At 43.8% G+C, this 22,457-nt stretch overlaps 1 protein-coding gene and 1 pseudogene across 7 annotated transcripts in view; both read left to right on the top strand.

Moving 5' to 3' along the window:
- Positions 1-22,457, top strand: part of LOC145265262 (kelch-like protein 5) — an 879,607-nt gene that overhangs the window by 490,651 nt on the left and 366,499 nt on the right. The gene's annotated exons all lie outside the window — the stretch shown is intronic.
- Positions 840-956, top strand: LOC145285152 (5S ribosomal RNA; annotated as a pseudogene).

Below are 22,457 nucleotides of genomic sequence, written 5' to 3'. Positions count from 1 at the left end.
TTGATCTTTAATAATTAATTAATAGTTAATGCTGTCTTAACACATGCATGTTTGGAGTACTTTTTTTTAGTTGATAATTTTATTTTTCTCATGTATTGTTATCCTAAAGTAAAGTTTATTCTGTGTATACAGATTTTTTTTTTTCGCTTCTACAGTTTAATAGATTTTGGTGATTAAAGTTTAGAATATTAAATTTCTCATTTAGGCATAATCTACACGGATTGGCTAGATTTGAACATGTACTGATATGTTATATCATTTTCTACTTGACTATTTGCAAGCACGCGATGTTATATATTTTATAACATTTTACGTGGATGCATAAAATAAATATATATGTGAAACAACGAAACAGTACTGTATGTAGATGACTATATATATATATATATATATATATATATATATATATATATATATATATATATATATATATATATATATATATACAATTATTTCAACCATCAGACACAACATTTTACAACATGGAATAGATGGACTGAAACAATCTCAAGCTTTAAAAGCGAGCAAAAAAAGGAATATCTGCCTTACTACAAAAAATGCTAGGTTTATTTTGGTGTCTTTAACCCCCCCCTCCCACATTTTTGCTGATGAGGAGACTTTGTTTAAAGAAAATCTTTTTATCAAATTATTGTGCAAGACATATTGTCTATTTCAATAAAAACATCGTTTCCGAAACGATTGTACAATCTATTGATTTTGTTTGTTTTCCTTTTGAAACTGGTTTTTAATTCAAAATTATGAATCATTTTACTCCATATATATATATATATATATATATATATATATATATATATATATATATATATATATATATATATATATACGGCATCATCGTGTTGACACACTGGTTCTCATCAGATCACCGAAGTTAAGCAACGTTGAGCCTGGTTAGTACTAGATGGGTCACCATTTGGGAATACTGAGCGCTGTATGTGCTCTCCACCTCGGTATTTGTTTCCAGTCGTCCAGTACATACACGTCACTTGCTACTGGTATTTAACAATGTGGACTCGGAGAGATGTGGGTGGAGATCGTGCACCTCCTACCACAACAATTTCACGGGCAGGCACCCCCTTCGTGGGTATCTTTATATATATATATATATATATATATATATATATATATATAAAGAGGAAGAGAGAATTTGTGTATTCACAGAGGATTAATTGTAATGGAGGAGGGTTCAATTAAAAATATTTTATTTCCTCTGATAACAAATCAGTCTGCTTATAACCTTAACAGGAAAATCGATTAAAGTAAATGTTAATTTATAGCAGCTGGCGATGAACTTAATTGATTTTAAATAATGAGAAAGTTAATTGATTTTAAATAATAATTTTGAGATAATGTATACATGAAACACAAGAAAATATAACCGTGTAACACTTTCACATTTAGACTTCATTTCTCTTTATCATGTGCACCTCTTTTTTTTTTCTCTTCTTTTGGAATGTTAAATCTTGTCTCTCTTCGCCTGATGTCATTATATTAAACAATAACCCTATCTATTTTTATTGCCCAAAGAATATGCAAGAAATTTCTGAGAGGGAAAAATGTCAAAATAATTTATGATGAGACTATAATGAGGAAGGAAAGGTTTTCCGTTGGTAATATATGTGTGTATTTATATACTGGCTTTAATTGTCTTTACTATTTTATTGGGGATTAGAAGGCATACAACTTTGCATATCTATGAAAGGGTTTCTCCATCAATCAATCTGCCATGTTTTTTGAATCAACACTTTCATATGCTTACAGATTGAATGGATGCATCTTATTTCAGATACGACTATGTACCTCTATAAACTACCCAGATTGTTGGTTGGTCTATCATGCTTCAGTTTTGAAAAGTATATTCTTTGATGTTTTTTTTTTTTTGATTAAGGCCCCAGAGCAACTCGAGGCTAAGGGCTAGGATGGCATGTCCCTTGTAACTTTGAAATATAATTTTCATTCGTTTATTACACATAATTACATTTTCATTGGTTTCGGTCTATCATGTTTAAGGTTCGTCAGTTTGTCAAATTAAAATTTGAAATAGCATTTTCGTTGGTCTGTTACATTTCAGTTTACAATGGTATTTTTATCTGTTTGTCACATTTAAGTTTTAAATTGCATTTTCGTTGGTCTGTCATGTTTAAGTTTGAAATAGCATTTTCATCAGTTTATCACTTGTAATTTTTAAATAGCATTTTCATCAGTTTATCACTTGTAATTTTTAAATAGCATTTTCATCAGTTTATCACTTGTAATTTTTAAATAGCATTTTCATCAGTTTATCACTTGTAATTTTTAAATAGCATTTTCATCAGTTTATCACTTGTAATTTTTAAATAGCATTTTCATCAGTTTATCACTTGTAATTTTTAAATAGCATTTTCATCAGTTTATCACTTGTAATTTTTAAATAGCATTTTCATCAGTTTATCACTTGTAATTTTTAAATAGCATTTTCATCAGTTTATCACTTGTAATTTTTAAATAGCATTTTCATCAGTTTATCACTTGTAATTTTTAAATAGCATTTTCATCAGTTTATCACTTGTAATTTTTAAATAGCATTTTCATCAGTTTATCACTTGTAATTTTTAAATAGCATTTTCATCAGTTTATCACTAGTAATTTTGAAATAGCATTTTCATCAGTCTGTCACACTTAAGTTTAAAATAGTATTTTCGTTGGCATCTTAACAGTGTATGTTCTTGTTATTTTTTATTTTTTTGCAATTTCACTAAATATGTATTCTCTAATTTAAAATGTTAAAAAATTCTTGATTTTTTTCCTGAAGGAATATTTCATTATAGATAATTAGATCAATTTAATCACAAGGGCGGTGTTATTGGAACAGGGTTATCTCCTCTTGAATATCTATATAAAGGTAGGGGGCATTTTCTAAGACATATTCAATCATACTTTTCCCTACGTCGTTAATGAAAGTGAACTCAACTTGAATGTAGCAGACAGCACCAATAATCATTTTACATCTGAAAAAAAAAATCATGAAAAATTCATTCACACTAATTACTACGTAAATAGTAACACAATAAATTATGGAACTAAAAAAGAAATTAAATTTAACACAAAATTTGTAGTCTTTTATTTGTACATTTTAATATAAGATGGCAAAGTAATGTATCACAAGCAGTGCATTATTGGTCTAATGGATGCCAGTACAGGCTATGGAATTGGTTATGCTGAATTCAAGTACTTTAAGAATTTTCGTTTCTGTGTTCGATTACACAATAAACCATTGAGAAACATAATCACGTTGATAGTCTGGTTTTCGTTAGATCACTAAAGTTAAATGACGTTGAACCTGGTCCGTACGAGATGGGTGACCATTTGAGAATACCAGATGCTGTATGGGGATAGATGGTGACACATCTTGCAAAAAAACAAAAACAAACAAACATTTTCCAAATCGTCTCTCCTGATCAGAATATACAAGCAACCGGGAAGCGTTTGTGTATTTAATATTCCTTTGAAATTTTGAGCCTTTGGAGGAAGCTTGCTCAACTCACCACATTTGACACCAATAATGATTTCACTGCTTTCATTTCTGTTGTATCATCAAGTGGAAAACAATGCACATATATTAAAATATAAAATAGATTTATTGTGTTAGGTATAATAATAGAAGCTTGTGTCGGGTAGCAACAACTAGTAAGTGAGTTGATAATTAAACCGCTAAGTGTTCACATTCTAACTCTCATTAAATATATGTGAACTGTAGTCACGTGTTCGAGCCACATCCCAACTGTGAAAATAGAAATGTATTCACCTAATCATATACAAAATATTATTAGGCGTTGTATTTAAGCTTCAAATAACCCGGGGGGGGGGGAGGTAAATATACCATGAAACAAACAATCGCGGCCATCTTGTATAAAGTAATATAAAATTATATCCTTGCATCCAGAACTATTTATTTGCTATGTTCTTCCTTGCATTTAGATTGTCTACAAAAAAAATGTTTAGTTTGTGGTTATGCTCCATTAAAACCAACCACAAATGATGGGTGTGGCTCAAGTAATTCGATGGAGAAGAGATCTTTATCTCGTATTACTTATGCATAGCTTTGAAGGTTGATGCCCACAGTAAGTATACCAGAGATACGGTTGCTCAAGACAAATCTCATTGACAGCGACATTAGTTCAGATTTCAAAGGGGCTTCCACAGCTGATCGGCTGTGCTAGAAAAACAAACGATACAACAGGGCAACGCCCATATTGAGGCTGAACATTTTCCTTTTTAAAAGTAGAAAAACATGCAATAAAAAAGGGGGGAAGAAACTTCAAACCGTAATAGCATGTTTCTTTGTGCCTGTGTATATATATATAACATTGACAGGCACAAGTAAATAAGCCCAAACCAGTCAAAGTGAAACTTGAACCGGCAAACAATTCCTATTTTCTTTTACACTCTGTCAAATTCTGCTTATGTCTAAAGAAACCTTGTCAATGTTGTAATCCCTCTGTCTGCTCTCCAAGACATAACTGGGGTAGGTTTCTTTAGCCTTGTTTCTTAGTCATCTCTGAATCCTACCCTTTATTAGTTTTGATCGTGTCAATCTGAAAAGGATAAAATAAATTTGTTTGAATGGAAATCACTCCAGATAAGACCTGAAGCCATTTGATGTAAAGAGATAAAAAAATGATACTACTTCAAGGTCAAAAACTAGCTAAGTCTTATATGAATAGATTCCAACCTAAAAAAACAGCAGTTATTTCCCTTTCTTAGAAACATCGCCCATGGGATGTAAGGAGCAAAGGAAAAAAATAAAGGAAGCAAGAATTATAAGGCTGTCGAAAATAAACCCAACGTCCACTTTCTACTCTCCTTGAGTTATAAAAAATAAGATACAAATTAGTGATTGACTTATTTGTATTTTATGTTAATTCTGAAAATAAAAATAAAAAACTCTGATCATCAATTTTTTATTTTATATGTCGCATCAGAAAGTGAATGATGTTATACTGCAAAGACCGTTCGAAAACTTCTTTATTCCGCTCAAATGAATCAGAGGGGATTGCAGATTGCCTTATTATGATGACTGAACTTACTATACTCACCCGGCATTGCTTGGGATTCATTAGTTGCACATTTGAAAATTAATATAGAGATAATAAATTCTCGTTATGTGACTAGAACACGTGCTTATAGTTCACATACATAAAAAGGAAAATGAATCTGGTATTGTTGAGATGAAACTGCAAGTTGGAAATGCAAACTTATAGCGGATCCCTAGTAGTTTACTTACCAACTCAGTTACCAGCTGTTGCTACCCGACACGGACGTCTATTATTTTACCTATCACAATAAATCTATTCTGTATTATTATATCTGTGTATTGTTTTCCACTAGGCGATACAACATAACTAAAATAAAAAAATAAGCATAAACAAAGTAAAATAATAATAAATGAATAATAATAATAATAATAATAATAATAATAATAATAATAATAATTAAATAAATAAATAATGTGTAAGTTATGTATAGGCGAGAAACATAATAGAAACACAATAGAAAAACGCGAAGTTGTCACATGATGTTATTAATATAGAGAAGAAAAAAAGGGGATAGAAAAAGTTCACAATAATAAATCAAATAAATAAATTTTTCAAACAAGCTGAAGCCAAAGAAATTTTGATATTGTAAAAAAAATATACTGAAAAAAAAAAAAGTACAATGGTGAGGCAGAATCAAATATCGATGTATCAGATGCTGTGCGATTTAGGTCAAAATTTAAAATTCGGTAATATAAATTTTATTTCCTAATGGAAAAAAAAGAGACATTTTTATTTCATCAAAAAAAAAAAAAGAGAAAAGAGTAGTAGAATTAAAAAAAAAAACATATTAGATTACTTTAAAAGTCCATTTTTTCAAGCCATCCAACGCATGCTGCCATGTAAAACGAATGTTAAACTGATGATGAAGAAGAGGATGAGCGTCTCATCCCATTAAAAGCATTGCATGTAAATGAATATTAAAAACTCTTTTTTATTATTATTTAGTATTTTCAGAAATATTAACAAATATTCCAATGAACAAAAATAGAAATATTCCAAGTGATTAAAAGTAATAATTACAAATTCTGTAAAACAGTTAGCAGGTATTTTTTTTTTTTATTTATTTTCTTAGTCCGTACAGGATAAGTATTTATTTGGTAAGTTAACAAGGTAAACCTGATGTATTCGAAAGAAAATTTCAAATATATTCATCGTTAATATTTTAGTTTTGTGAAGTTAACATTTTATTTTTCATTTGGAAACTATTAGTTTTAATTTTCCCCTCCCAATTTGTATTCAATCATTGGACTTAAGCGATGCCAGGTCACAAAAAGAGTAGTTGGGATTGAATAAGTCTTGCTTTACTATCGATTTCTTATCGCATTGTCATCCTTTTGGTGGGTAGGTATCCGTTGTTTCTTCAGAGAGGAGAAGGTTATGTATATATATATATATATATATATATATATATATATATATATATATGTATATATATATATATATATATATGCGGAACGTTTATGTTCTTGTCTTGGGGTTTTTTTTTGGTTTTTTTTGTAAGGGAGGTGATGTTTGATCAACACTGGTAGGGAGCCGTGGGATAAATTACTGTTGGATTTTAAAATCCCCAAAACATGGTAAACAATTGATGATCCTACAATAATAAAAGTAGCCTAAATTCTTGAAAGCAAACCAATGCAGTGATTGCAAGAGATTAACTGACTTACAACCAAAAGAGTATTCGAACAAAGGACTTAGGACTAAAAGCTTGTTGTTTTAATATATTTTTACAGATTGAAAAACTTACAAGACTAATATATATATATATATATATATATATATATATATATATATATATATATATATATATATATATAAAGCCGAATGTGTATATGTGTGGGTGTGGGTGTGGGTGTGTGTCTCGTCACAAATAGGCTCCTATATGGTTGACTATTTTAAAAAACTAATTACATATAATGATAGAAGATGTATCGAGACACAGGAATGGGTATGTTTGATCTGGCAGAACGGTGGTTCATTAAAATTGTGGGGTCTGCGTTTGCGCCTGGTCCACAAAGTATGGAAATAAAAAATTTAAAAATTAAAAAAAAACATTTACAAGTGTTTTAGATATAGATGTACATACGAATACTTTGATAAGTATGTTTTAACTTAAATAGGGATGGTATAATAAAATTGTGGGGTCTGCGTTCGCGCCTGGCCTCCATAGAATGGAAATAGGCACAAACTTTAATAAAGACTTTTCATAGCTATCTGTGTAAGTATACTTTGATAATTATGTTTCAGTTTGAAGAAATATGGTATAATAAAATTATGGGGAGTTCGTTCGCGCCTGACCTCCATAGAATGGAAATATGTCACAAAGCTTAACAAGGTTTTTTATATAGATCCAGAGAATATTGTGATAAGTGTTTCAGTGTGAACAGGTATGGTATAATAAATTATGGTGTTTATCTATTTTATTTTTACTTTCATCATATTTTGCTTTGGTTTTGATACCCCCAAATTCGAAGCTATCTCTTTACAACCCTTCCTTTTCATAACCTATCATATTTTCATAAATCAGAGTCCATTTTCTGTAGGCTGTTTTTGAACCCAGTCAACGACGGTTACTTTTGCTAGTATATATATATATATATATATATATATATATATATATATATATATATATATGCTAGCATTGCCCGATCGTAAAATACACTTAAATATGATATTTTGATTAATGCAAATTTTGTATTTATTATTATATTATTTAGACCCAAGGTATAGGTATGATTAAAAAAGTTTTAAAAAAAAATGGATTATGCGCTACGACTAAGAATCGAAACCAAAGCGTTTAGCTTATGATTTACTTTTTCCTTTGACATTAATGCCTGAGCTATAAATACGTTTGCTTCAAGGCTAAAAATTAAAACATGAACCAATAGCTATTACGTTACGCATGCACATTTGTAATGCTATCGTTTGACCTTCACCTAGCAAATTCTATTTTTTTTATTTTTGATTTTCACACTTTTGCACCGATTTTCCCTGGCTAAAACCCAAATATAAAGTTTCACATGAGTTTGAATACCTTATATATTAAGTTTCATGTCTGTAGACCAAAAACTGACAGAGGAGTTTGGTAAGCAAATTTTTAAAAAAAAAAATATATATATATATATATATATATATATGCATACATAAATATAAATAGACAAAAGTTCGTATTTACTATAATCTTTTTACACAAATATTATGCAAGTATAAATCATATAGAATATCTGTATGAATATAATCATACATAATTGTTAACTAAAGATGATTATCTCATAAAAAGACGAAAAACCTAATAGGGAATTAATTAAAATGATTGTTTAAAAGAATATGAAAATTAGCTATATATTTTGCAGATGAATGCAATTCCACGATCCATATATAACATTTTCTTTTTAAATTAATAGAAAAAAAAAGAAGTTTTTTTAATATGAATACCAATACACAGAACTTGGATCTGACAGGACAGCTGCTAACAACTTTAAACTAATACATGTCGTAGGATCTACAGAGTAAAGTAGTAATATATGTGGGGGGGGCTGATAGCCTTATTTGAGTATGTGCCTATATATACAAATGTGAGTGTGGGTGTACGCATGTGTACGTGTATAAATTTACATCTATGTATCAACCCACACCATAATAAAATATAACTTACCCTTTTCACGTCCTCGTTCCTCTCCACTTCATATTGGTATATTTCCAAACATGCACGCACCTACCCCATCAACTTTTGGGAAGTTTTTAATGCTCCACTGTCACATCTAGTCAATAAGCTGTCACTACCCTACCAGTTCTCTTCTTGGCCTTTTGGTCAAGATCAAAGTGTAGTATCTGTTCTCTGATACATACACAGCGATAGGCAGTCGTGTTCTGGCGACACATTCTCGTGCCCGGAGAGCTTGTTGGGTAGCGTTCTGTCCGCACCCCCACTTTGTCTGTCTTTCTCTGCTCTCCCCCCTCCCCCACGGGGGGGGATCCGAGCTGATAATTTACGACCTTCCCGCGAGGGAGGGTCGGAAACACTTTCTCTCTTCCCTCCACTAACCTCCCACTCCCTCTCTCAGTTCTATCTCCCCTCTTGCCGCCTTTGGCGCCACTTCTTTTTGGCGCCAAAGTCGGCTCCCAATTTGGACGCCGACTCCACGTCACTCATTTTGGTGAATTATACAGAAGAGAGAGAGCTTTTTTCAAAAATGGACACCCCCAGCCCGGGGACCACCAATACAGATACCCCCAGCCAGGAGGCTACCACAAGAAAAACTGCTCCCCAAGAGGACGGCTCCCCAACAGGGGAAGCAAAAAGCAACGGGGCATACCGCCCGGACACGAAACCGAAGGACGCCCCCCAGAAGGGAGAAAACTCACCAGCAGCTCCCCAAGAGGGCGACTCCCCACAAAGGGGAGAAAAAACAATGTTGGACAGGGCATCCCGCTCTGACAACAAAAATCAAGAGGCAGTAGCCCCAAAGGACGATAAGAGAGACAGTGCTCCCCAGGAGGGCTACTGCCCCAAAAGGGGAGCAAATCAAGAAAACGAGGGGGCATACAGCCTAAACCTCCCCAAAACAAAAGGGGCAAAAGCTCCCAAGGACAATGCTCCCCAGGAGGCCGACTCCCCAAAAAGGGAAGTATTTCCTGGAAGAAGTATAGAGCAGGGAGAGTCGGTCCCAAAGGAAAGCGGAAAGGGAAATGCCCCTCAAAATAGCAACCCTTCCGCCAAGGAACAGCAAAAACAGTCCAACCTCACCAAAGATCCAACACCAACAAGAGGGTTGGCATGGGGGAAGACTGTAGAGAAGCAACTGTCCCCTCAAGAGTATAAAGACTTGTACTTGACCAAGTACAGACAATACATAGAGGGGGCAGAAATTAAACCAGTGCCAGGCGCTTGGGAGGCAATCGAAGACAGAGTGCTCTCCCTCATCATCTCGGATATGCCGGAAAACCGCCTCCTAGGGATGAAAAAGGAAGACATGGCAGGGCTCCTACATAAGCTAAATATCCCGGTATTATACCTGTACCAGAGGAGCTACGCCATGTGGGACATCCTCCTACCCACCAAGGAAGATGCAGAGAGACTCTCCCTCCAAGAAATAAAGCATGGGAGAGTCAAACTAACACCTGAATACCAGGGCAAGAGAAGGACTCGGGTGCAGGTATTTAATGTGCCAACCCAAATACCTGCGGAAGTATTAGGATGCCTCTTCAGCCAGTACGGTGAGGTAGAACAGGTGACCCCAATACGGTCAAAAACTGGGACTCACCTGGGCTGCTACACAATAGCAATGAGGCTGAAGAGGAAAGGTTTTCAGGCAATACCACCGCTGCTGACATACAAAGACGCCAGCATAACGGTAGTGGTGGAGGGCCGTCGTCCACACTGTTGGTTCTGCCAAAAGCAGGGCCACATGGCTAGGAGTTGCCCCCAAAGGGTAACCCCTAATCCAATAACCCAAAAGGCGGTCACATCCACTGAGACAACGCCCGCACCAAAACAGGCGGCAACAACCCCTGCAACTGCAGCACCAACCCCAGCTCCAAGGAAAACTCAAACCACCCAGGAGGCCAAGGGGGAAGAATGGAGCACGGTAGTGAGACAAAAGCGGAAACACTTAATCCCTTCTGCCACCGTCCCACCACCAGCCCAAAAATCGAGGCAGGAGCCTCTGCAAATGCAGAAACAACAACAGCCACCGCAGCCAATGCCGCGGAAACAACTGCAGCAGCAACTACTGCAACAGCAAAATCAGCAAGTGCAGCAGAAGCAGCAGCAGCAACGACACCAGCGAGAGCAGCAACAACAAAAACAGCTGCAGCAGCAAATAGAGGAGCAGACACAACCAACGGTCCCCACACCAATCGAGACGGGGATCAAGCGGAGAAAAGACTGCTCCTCTGAGGATGAATCCGCAAGTGAGAGGGAGAGGAACTCAACCTCACCTCTCCCCGGTTCATTCGAAAGAATGAAAAAGAAAAACAAAAGAAGAAAAGAGGAAGAAAAGGTGGCCCCCACTCCCTGTGAACATACACCACCCCTAACAACAAAATCCACTTCCACCCCCAAACCACACACTGCAACAACACCAGACACCGCACCAACACCAGACACCGCACTAACACCAGACACCGCACCAACACGAGACACCGCACCAACACGAGACACCACACCAACACCAGACACCGCACCAACACCAACACCAGACACCGCACCAACACCAAACACTGCACCAACACCAACACCAGGCACCACACAAACACCCGTCCCCACACCAAGGCAAACTGAGCCACTACCCCAAAAAGAAAATGAAAAGAATGAACCGAGGGAGAGGAGAGACTCCTCTGCCTCTTGCAGACCAAAGGTCCTTGCCCCTGAGGAACTATGTTATGTAGACCCTCTATCTGTGGCCACAGACATTTCCCATCGGCAGAGGAAAAACTTAAAACCTCTGCTCGATTACAAACAGATAGAGGGGAAAGATGTAAATATCCCCTCAAATTTCCCGGACGCCCCACTCCTAATAACCTTTGTCAGAACTCCAGAGGCCTGCAAGACCAACTTGTGGACAAGGCTGCAGGCCGCTGAAGGGGCGTTTCCGGGAATTGAACTGGTTAAAAAAAATGACCCTTCTCTTGATGAACTGTCAAAACAATGCAAGGGAAGGGTCCCAGTGTTGGTCCATCCGTCACTCTATAGGGCCCTTAAATTGACCTACCCTTTGGATGTCGGCGGCATTGTGAGAGAAGGTCAGGACATGAAAAACCTGACCACCTTGAGCATTGCACACAACGTCGGTGTCCTTTCCCCGGCTGACTTCGGAGCTGAGTGTAACACACCTTAAGGTAGGTACCATGGCTTTGAATTTGGCTAGTCTGAATGCGAGGGGCTTGAGATCATCGGGCCGGGCGGCTCGCCTCCGGCACGACCTCTTGTCCCTGGGAGTGGATGTCGCTGCGATTCAGGAGACGCATTTCGTTTCCTCTGTGGACTGTCAGGTGCTGGCCCGAGACTTTGAGGTTTTCTCAGCATATGGCAGCCCGCGGGGGAAGGGAGTTTCCGTGCTGGTTAAACGTACCCTGTCGGCGACGGTCGACGTTGTCCATAGAGATGCAGTGGGTAGGCTGGTTGTGGCCGATGTTGCCGTAAAAGATTCTGTGTTTCGGGTGATTGCGGTTCATGCGCCCAGCACCGCTCGTGAGAGGGTCTCATTCTTCAGTCAGCTTGACGCGTTTGTAGATTGTCGGAAGCGGGTAGTGCTAATGGGGGATTGGAATTCCATCTTAGACCCCGACATAGATAAGGTAGGAGGCGGAGCTAGAGGATCGGAGAGGTGCGAGTCCAGCCTGGCTGATCTGATGGCTAGATGCGGTCTGGTCGACAGGTTTCGGGTCGAGCATCCAGGGCGGGAGATGTGGACGTGGACCAATAGTGTTTCCTCCTATCCAAATACTTATTTGGACAGGATGTTAGTTAGGAGAGGCGAAGTAGACTTCTTATCTTGTCCCACGTTCACTTGGCTAGGCCAGACGGACCATAAATTAGTTATGGCCCGGCTGAAGCTAGGAAATAGGCCTAAGTTAGCGGGGTACTGGAAGTTAAACACCTCCCTTCTGGAGAGACAAGACTTCCAAGATCAGTTAAGAGAATTGATTAAAAAGGCACTAGTGGGGGCGGTTACCGGGAGTAAGTGGTGGTTAGGTCTCAAAGCCAAGATCAGAAGCTTCTCCGTCAAGTATGCCCAGCGCCTCGCACTAGATAAGGCCAAGACGAAGAAGAAGCTAGAGCAGAAACTAGCCCAGGCTACCGGGGAGGGTGATAGGGTTAGTCAGGAACTAGCTAAGCAGGACCTTCTACGCGAGACTAGCGAGCGTTACGAAGGCCAAGTAGTTAGAGCTAGGCTTAGAAAGATAGGCAACGAAGCAGTCAATTCTGATGCAGACGTGCGCCGTGAGGTTTCTAGGCGTGGCTCGGACAAATATATTGCAAAAATCAAACATCCGAATGGACGCACCCTGGAATCGACTCGGGAGATCTGCGAGGGGTTTCGAGAACATTTCGAGGAGCGTTTTACGCAGCAGCCCGATCTTCCGGTCCTTGAGTTTAGCGACTATTTGGCCGACTCTCCCCGCCTCGAGGCGGCTAGAGCGGCTGGTTGCGAGGGCCGGGTGACGGAGCAGGAGGTCTTTACTGCGCTGAAGCAGGTCAGCTGTGACAGATCGCCAGGACTTGATGGTCTGCCATACGAACTGTACTTGAGGCTGTCGCCCATGTTTCTGCCTCTTCTGACGGATATGTTCAACCATTGGTTTGCTCAGGGATCCATCCCAGGGCAGGTGACCAAGGGAGTGATCACATTGCTGAAGAAAGGTGACGGGCATGGAGGGGAAGAGTTAGATGACTACAGGCCCATAACTCTGCTAAACACAGAGTTGAAGATTTTGGCCAAGGTCCTGTCGAATCGGCTGCAGGTTGTTATCGACGAGTTGGTTGAACCAGAACAGAACTACGCTGTGAAGGGGAGATCGATTCAGAACAACTTGCACCTGATCCGCATGATCCTAGAGGGGGGAATAGATGACGACACAGAAGCCGCGCTGATAAACTTAGATCAGTCCAAAGCTTTCGATAGGGTCGACCATCGTTTCCTGGCATCTGTCTTAGAGGCCGCCGGTTTTAAACCGGACTTTTGCAAGTGGATCTCCATAATGTATCGGCAGCCCATGGCTGTCGTGCAAGTGAACGGAAAGCGCTCGAAACCCTTTGTTATCTCTCGGTCGGTTCGTCAGGGTTGTCCGCTGTCGCCCCTGCTTTATGTCCTGGCTTTGGAGCCTCTTCTCCGCAAGCTGAGACATGGGGAGGCAAATTCGGCCCTGCGCGGAATGGCTCTGCCTGGCGGCTCAGCTGCCAAGGTATCCGCGTTCGCCGATGATGTCACGATCTTCGTGTCGGGCTCCAGAGACATTGAGGTCGTGTCGGAGGCACTCACACAGTACGAAAGAATTACAGGGGCCAAGATAAACCGCAACAAGTCGGTAGGACTGCGGTTGGGCGCATGGAGTGGCAACGCAAACCTCCCTGCGCCCTTCAGCTGGACAGATGGCCCGGTCCGGATCCTCGGCGTGTGGTTCGGACCGGGTCTCCAGCTTGACAAGAATTGGTTGGAGGTACGGTCAAAGGTGGAGGCTGCAGTCAGTTCGTGGCTTCCTAGGAAACTTTCCTTAAAGGGTAGAGCTGAGGCGTGCGCCACTTACGTCTTTCCTCTCATCCTTTACCGACTGGCCGTACTTCCCCTGCCTGCACAACACCTAAAAGCTCTCGTCGAACTCTTGTCCTCGCTCCTTTGGGACAGAGGAAGACACTGGGTGAGCAGACAGGTCTGTATTCAACGTCCGTGTGAGGGAGGCTTGGGAATGCCGGACTTGAAGTGTCATCGAGATGCTGAGAGACTGGCCTTCCTGAGCAACTATATGCAGGAGGACCAACCGTGGCACCCCGTGGTTACTGCCGCCTTCCCCGACCTCGTTCTCGACCCTTCCATCGAGAGCCGTCGCAGGCCGCGGGGAGAATCTGCCTACATGAAAGAGTGCCGAGCCGCGCTAAAACGACTACCAAGGTCCAGTGACCTTGTGACTGCTACCCGTAGGGAACTCCACAGGGATCTAGTGAGGGAGGCCGCTGACGACCCGCTATGCGCGCGTTTGGGGTGGCAGCAGAGTGAGATCCGCTCCGCGTGGAGCTGGGCGCCGGGTTCGAGTCATCTGAACAATTCGGAGTTCTCTCTGACCTGGCGGTTGGCCCGAAATGCACTTCCACTCAACAACATACAATGCAGTTCTGGGTTTCTGGAGTCGCCCGATTGTCCCCGTTGTGGGACAACGGCTGTGGAAACTACGGATCACGCTTTCTTTGATTGCCGCGAACTCCGCCAGTACTGGTCGTATGTCAGTGGGGTGACGGCTCGCATCGATCCTGAGCATCCTCGCCCAATTACTGTATCCAATGTTGTGGACAACGTGAGGCCGCCGTGGGACCGGGAAAGACAAATGGTCTACGTTACGATTCTGGCCGTGGCGAGAATGGTGATTTGGACGTCGCGTCTGCAAGGTTGCCGGGGGGTGTTGTCTTTTTCTGATCAAGATCTGATCGCGTTCTTTAAACACCAACTACGGGTGAAGATCAGATGTGATAGAAGAAGGCTGCATCGCGCGGCATTTGGCAGAAGATGGATACATGTGGCAAGTCTGTGTGTACGAAGAGGAGCCAAATTCGAATACGTGTTCCCCGCCTAGGTGTGGAACGCGCAGTTCTGTAAAGTTAAATTAAACAAGTAGTCTCTCAGCTAGCTGAGTGTGTGTTCCATCCCTCCCCGATTAGGAAGCCTCCAAGATCCCCATCCCCTCTTACCTGCAATTTTTGTTTTTCACCCCTTCCTCTAAATTTTACCCATCTTGGAGAAAAAGAAATACAAACTAACCTCCATCCCTTACCCACAAAATTTTCTTTTCTCCATTCACCCCCATCTAGAGGGCATCCCCACCTAGAGACTGACCCGCAGAAGCGAGGTTCCTTTTACAAACCTAGTGGAACGGGCAGTCTATCAACTAGACGGGGTTGGGAGGGTCCTACTAATCACCTTTTGTTTTTTCTTCCCCCTCCCTCGACACAAATGAATTATTGTTACCATTTTATTGTTATCTTTTTTGTTTTTACACGTCAATAAAAAATGTTTTAAAAATTGGGAGTTACTAGGACGTCCCCCAAGATGAAAGGGTGAATGCGGTATTATGGTGAAAGAAGATACTAGCTGGGAGAAACTTTTGACTTTGTTTAGTTCTGGAGCGACAAGGATGACCAACGACCCCCAAAATCCCCCCTTTTGAGTTGGCCATGTGCCTAAGTTTTTTGTTCACCGTTAATTTTACTGTATTTTTTTTAACATGAATAAAAGATTTAATATCTCAAAGTGTAGTATCTGTTCTCTGATACATACACAGCGATAGGCAGTCGTGTTCTGGCGACACATTCTCGTGCCCGGAGAGCTTGTTGGGTAGCGTTCTGTCCGCACCCCCACTTTGTCTGTCTTTCTCTGCTCTCCCCCCTCCCCCACGGGGGGGGATCCGAGCTGATAATTTACGACCTTCCCGCGAGGGAGGGTCGGAAACACTTTCTCTCTTCCCTCCACTAACCTCCCACTCCCTCTCTCAGTTCTATCTCCCCTCTTGCCGCCTTTGGCGCCACTTCTTTTTGGCGCCAAAGTCGGCTCCCAATTTGGACGCCGACTCCACGTCACTCATTTTGGTGAATTATACAGAAGAGAGAGAGCTTTTTTCAAAAATGGACACCCCCAGCCCGGGGACCACCAATACAGATACCCCCAGCCAGGAGGCTACCACAAGAAAAACTGCTCCCCAAGAGGACGGCTCCCCAACAGGGGAAGCAAAAAGCAACGGGGCATACCGCCCGGACACGAAACCGAAGGACGCCCCCCAGAAGGGAGAAAACTCACCAGCAGCTCCCCAAGAGGGCGACTCCCCACAAAGGGGAGAAAAAACAATGTTGGACAGGGCATCCCGCTCTGACAACAAAAATCAAGAGGCAGTAGCCCCAAAGGACGATAAGAGAGACAGTGCTCCCCAGGAGGGCTACTGCCCCAAAAGGGGAGCAAATCAAGAAAACGAGGGGGCATACAGCCTAAACCTCCCCAAAACAAAAGGGGCAAAAGCTCCCAAGGACAATGCTCCCCAGGAGGCCGACTCCCCAAAAAGGGAAGTATTTCCTGGAAGAAGTATAGAGCAGGGAGAGTCGGTCCCAAAGGAAAGCGGAAAGGGAAATGCCCCTCAAAATAGCAACCCTTCCGCCAAGGAACAGCAAAAACAGTCCAACCTCACCAAAGATCCAACACCAACAAGAGGGTTGGCATGGGGGAAGACTGTAGAGAAGCAACTGTCCCCTCAAGAGTATAAAGACTTGTACTTGACCAAGTACAGACAATACATAGAGGGGGCAGAAATTAAACCAGTGCCAGGCGCTTGGGAGGCAATCGAAGACAGAGTGCTCTCCCTCATCATCTCGGATATGCCGGAAAACCGCCTCCTAGGGATGAAAAAGGAAGACATGGCAGGGCTCCTACATAAGCTAAATATCCCGGTATTATACCTGTACCAGAGGAGCTACGCCATGTGGGACATCCTCCTACCCACCAAGGAAGATGCAGAGAGACTCTCCCTCCAAGAAATAAAGCATGGGAGAGTCAAACTAACACCTGAATACCAGGGCAAGAGAAGGACTCGGGTGCAGGTATTTAATGTGCCAACCCAAATACCTGCGGAAGTATTAGGATGCCTCTTCAGCCAGTACGGTGAGGTAGAACAGGTGACCCCAATACGGTCAAAAACTGGGACTCACCTGGGCTGCTACACAATAGCAATGAGGCTGAAGAGGAAAGGTTTTCAGGCAATACCACCGCTGCTGACATACAAAGACGCCAGCATAACGGTAGTGGTGGAGGGCCGTCGTCCACACTGTTGGTTCTGCCAAAAGCAGGGCCACATGGCTAGGAGTTGCCCCCAAAGGGTAACCCCTAATCCAATAACCCAAAAGGCGGTCACATCCACTGAGACAACGCCCGCACCAAAACAGGCGGCAACAACCCCTGCAACTGCAGCACCAACCCCAGCTCCAAGGAAAACTCAAACCACCCAGGAGGCCAAGGGGGAAGAATGGAGCACGGTAGTGAGACAAAAGCGGAAACACTTAATCCCTTCTGCCACCGTCCCACCACCAGCCCAAAAATCGAGGCAGGAGCCTCTGCAAATGCAGAAACAACAACAGCCACCGCAGCCAATGCCGCGGAAACAACTGCAGCAGCAACTACTGCAACAGCAAAATCAGCAAGTGCAGCAGAAGCAGCAGCAGCAACGACACCAGCGAGAGCAGCAACAACAAAAACAGCTGCAGCAGCAAATAGAGGAGCAGACACAACCAACGGTCCCCACACCAATCGAGACGGGGATCAAGCGGAGAAAAGACTGCTCCTCTGAGGATGAATCCGCAAGTGAGAGGGAGAGGAACTCAACCTCACCTCTCCCCGGTTCATTCGAAAGAATGAAAAAGAAAAACAAAAGAAGAAAAGAGGAAGAAAAGGTGGCCCCCACTCCCTGTGAACATACACCACCCCTAACAACAAAATCCACTTCCACCCCCAAACCACACACTGCAACAACACCAGACACCGCACCAACACCAGACACCGCACTAACACCAGACACCGCACCAACACGAGACACCACACCAACACCAGACACCGCACCAACACCAGACACCGCACCAACACCAAACACTGCACCAACACCAACACCAACACCAGGCACCACACAAACACCCGTCCCCACACCAAGGCAAACTGAGCCACTACCCCAAAAAGAAAATGAAAAGAATGAACCGAGGGAGAGGAGAGACTCCTCTGCCTCTTGCAGACCAAAGGTCCTTGCCCCTGAGGAACTATGTTATGTAGACCCTCTATCTGTGGCCACAGACATTTCCCATCGGCAGAGGAAAAACTTAAAACCTCTGCTCGATTACAAACAGATAGAGGGGAAAGATGTAAATATCCCCTCAAATTTCCCGGACGCCCCACTCCTAATAACCTTTGTCAGAACTCCAGAGGCCTGCAAGACCAACTTGTGGACAAGGCTGCAGGCCGCTGAAGGGGCGTTTCCGGGAATTGAACTGGTTAAAAAAAATGACCCTTCTCTTGATGAACTGTCAAAACAATGCAAGGGAAGGGTCCCAGTGTTGGTCCATCCGTCACTCTATAGGGCCCTTAAATTGACCTACCCTTTGGATGTCGGCGGCATTGTGAGAGAAGGTCAGGACATGAAAAACCTGACCACCTTGAGCATTGCACACAACGTCGGTGTCCTTTCCCCGGCTGACTTCGGAGCTGAGTGTAACACACCTTAAGGTAGGTACCATGGCTTTGAATTTGGCTAGTCTGAATGCGAGGGGCTTGAGATCATCGGGCCGGGCGGCTCGCCTCCGGCACGACCTCTTGTCCCTGGGAGTGGATGTCGCTGCGATTCAGGAGACGCATTTCGTTTCCTCTGTGGACTGTCAGGTGCTGGCCCGAGACTTTGAGGTTTTCTCAGCATATGGCAGCCCGCGGGGGAAGGGAGTTTCCGTGCTGGTTAAACGTACCCTGTCGGCGACGGTCGACGTTGTCCATAGAGATGCAGTGGGTAGGCTGGTTGTGGCCGATGTTGCCGTAAAAGATTCTGTGTTTCGGGTGATTGCGGTTCATGCGCCCAGCACCGCTCGTGAGAGGGTCTCATTCTTCAGTCAGCTTGACGCGTTTGTAGATTGTCGGAAGCGGGTAGTGCTAATGGGGGATTGGAATTCCATCTTAGACCCCGACATAGATAAGGTAGGAGGCGGAGCTAGAGGATCGGAGAGGTGCGAGTCCAGCCTGGCTGATCTGATGGCTAGATGCGGTCTGGTCGACAGGTTTCGGGTCGAGCATCCAGGGCGGGAGATGTGGACGTGGACCAATAGTGTTTCCTCCTATCCAAATACTTATTTGGACAGGATGTTAGTTAGGAGAGGCGAAGTAGACTTCTTATCTTGTCCCACGTTCACTTGGCTAGGCCAGACGGACCATAAATTAGTTATGGCCCGGCTGAAGCTAGGAAATAGGCCTAAGTTAGCGGGGTACTGGAAGTTAAACACCTCCCTTCTGGAGAGACAAGACTTCCAAGATCAGTTAAGAGAATTGATTAAAAAGGCACTAGTGGGGGCGGTTACCGGGAGTAAGTGGTGGTTAGGTCTCAAAGCCAAGATCAGAAGCTTCTCCGTCAAGTATGCCCAGCGCCTCGCACTAGATAAGGCCAAGACGAAGAAGAAGCTAGAGCAGAAACTAGCCCAGGCTACCGGGGAGGGTGATAGGGTTAGTCAGGAACTAGCTAAGCAGGACCTTCTACGCGAGACTAGCGAGCGTTACGAAGGCCAAGTAGTTAGAGCTAGGCTTAGAAAGATAGGCAACGAAGCAGTCAATTCTGATGCAGACGTGCGCCGTGAGGTTTCTAGGCGTGGCTCGGACAAATATATTGCAAAAATCAAACATCCGAATGGACGCACCCTGGAATCGACTCGGGAGATCTGCGAGGGGTTTCGAGAACATTTCGAGGAGCGTTTTACGCAGCAGCCCGATCTTCCGGTCCTTGAGTTTAGCGACTATTTGGCCGACTCTCCCCGCCTCGAGGCGGCTAGAGCGGCTGGTTGCGAGGGCCGGGTGACGGAGCAGGAGGTCTTTACTGCGCTGAAGCAGGTCAGCTGTGACAGATCGCCAGGACTTGATGGTCTGCCATACGAACTGTACTTGAGGCTGTCGCCCATGTTTCTGCCTCTTCTGACGGATATGTTCAACCATTGGTTTGCTCAGGGATCCATCCCAGGGCAGGTGACCAAGGGAGTGATCACATTGCTGAAGAAAGGTGACGGGCATGGAGGGGAAGAGTTAGATGACTACAGGCCCATAACTCTGCTAAACACAGAGTTGAAGATTTTGGCCAAGGTCCTGTCGAATCGGCTGCAGGTTGTTATCGACGAGTTGGTTGAACCAGAACAGAACTACGCTGTGAAGGGGAGATCGATTCAGAACAACTTGCACCTGATCCGCATGATCCTAGAGGGGGGAATAGATGACGACACAGAAGCCGCGCTGATAAACTTAGATCAGTCCAAAGCTTTCGATAGGGTCGACCATCGTTTCCTGGCATCTGTCTTAGAGGCCGCCGGTTTTAAACCGGACTTTTGCAAGTGGATCTCCATAATGTATCGGCAGCCCATGGCTGTCGTGCAAGTGAACGGAAAGCGCTCGAAACCCTTTGTTATCTCTCGGTCGGTTCGTCAGGGTTGTCCGCTGTCGCCCCTGCTTTATGTCCTGGCTTTGGAGCCTCTTCTCCGCAAGCTGAGACATGGGGAGGCAAATTCGGCCCTGCGCGAAATGGCTCTGCCTGGCGGCTCAGCTGCCAAGGTATCCGCGTTCGCCGATGATGTCACGATCTTCGTGTCGGGCTCCAGAGACATTGAGGTCGTGTCGGAGGCACTCACACAGTACGAAAGAATTACAGGGGCCAAGATAAACCGCAACAAGTCGGTAGGACTGCGGTTGGGCGCATGGAGTGGCAACGCAAACCTCCCTGCGCCCTTCAGCTGGACAGATGGCCCGGTCCGGATCCTCGGCGTGTGGTTCGGACCGGGTCTCCAGCTTGACAAGAATTGGTTGGAGGTACGGTCAAAGGTGGAGGCTGCAGTCAGTTCGTGGCTTCCTAGGAAACTTTCCTTAAAGGGTAGAGCTGAGGCGTGCGCCACTTACGTCTTTCCTCTCATCCTTTACCGACTGGCCGTACTTCCCCTGCCTGCACAACACCTAAAAGCTCTCGTCGAACTCTTGTCCTCGCTCCTTTGGGACAGAGGAAGACACTGGGTGAGCAGACAGGTCTGTATTCAACGTCCGTGTGAGGGAGGCTTGGGAATGCCGGACTTGAAGTGTCATCGAGATGCTGAGAGACTGGCCTTCCTGAGCAACTATATGCAGGAGGACCAACCGTGGCACCCCGTGGTTACTGCCGCCTTCCCCGACCTCGTTCTCGACCCTTCCATCGAGAGCCGTCGCAGGCCGCGGGGAGAATCTGCCTACATGAAAGAGTGCCGAGCCGCGCTAAAACGACTACCAAGGTCCAGTGACCTTGTGACTGCTACCCGTAGGGAACTCCACAGGGATCTAGTGAGGGAGGCCGCTGACGACCCGCTATGCGCGCGTTTGGGGTGGCAGCAGAGTGAGATCCGCTCCGCGTGGAGCTGGGCGCCAGGTTCGAGTCATCTGAACAATTCGGAGTTCTCTCTGACCTGGCGATTGGCCCGAAATGCACTTCCACTCAACAACATACAATGCAGTTCTGGGTTTCTGGAGTCGCCCGATTGTCCCCGTTGTGGGACAACGGCTGTGGAAACTACGGATCACGCTTTCTTTGATTGCCGCGAACTCCGCCAGTACTGGTCGTATGTCAGTGGGGTGACGGCTCGCATCGATCCTGAGCATCCTCGCCCAATTACTGTATCCAATGTTGTGGACAACGTGAGGCCGCCGTGGGACCGGGAAAGACAAATGGTCTACGTTACGATTCTGGCCGTGGCGAGAATGGTGATTTGGACGTCGCGTCTGCAAGGTTGCCGGGGGGTGTTGTCTTTTTCTGATCAAGATCTGATCGCGTTCTTTAAACACCAACTACGGGTGAAGATCAGATGTGATAGAAGAAGGCTGCATCGCGCGGCATTTGACAGAAGATGGATACATGTGGCAAGTCTGT

Source organism: Euprymna scolopes, chromosome 1, assembly GCF_053919585.1.
Source record: "Euprymna scolopes isolate OS-2025 chromosome 1, ASM5391958v1, whole genome shotgun sequence".
NCBI lineage: Eukaryota > Metazoa > Mollusca > Cephalopoda > Sepiida > Sepiolidae > Euprymna > Euprymna scolopes.
Note: the sequence above shows the minus strand (reverse complement) of the source record. Positions and strands in the feature narration are given on the sequence as shown.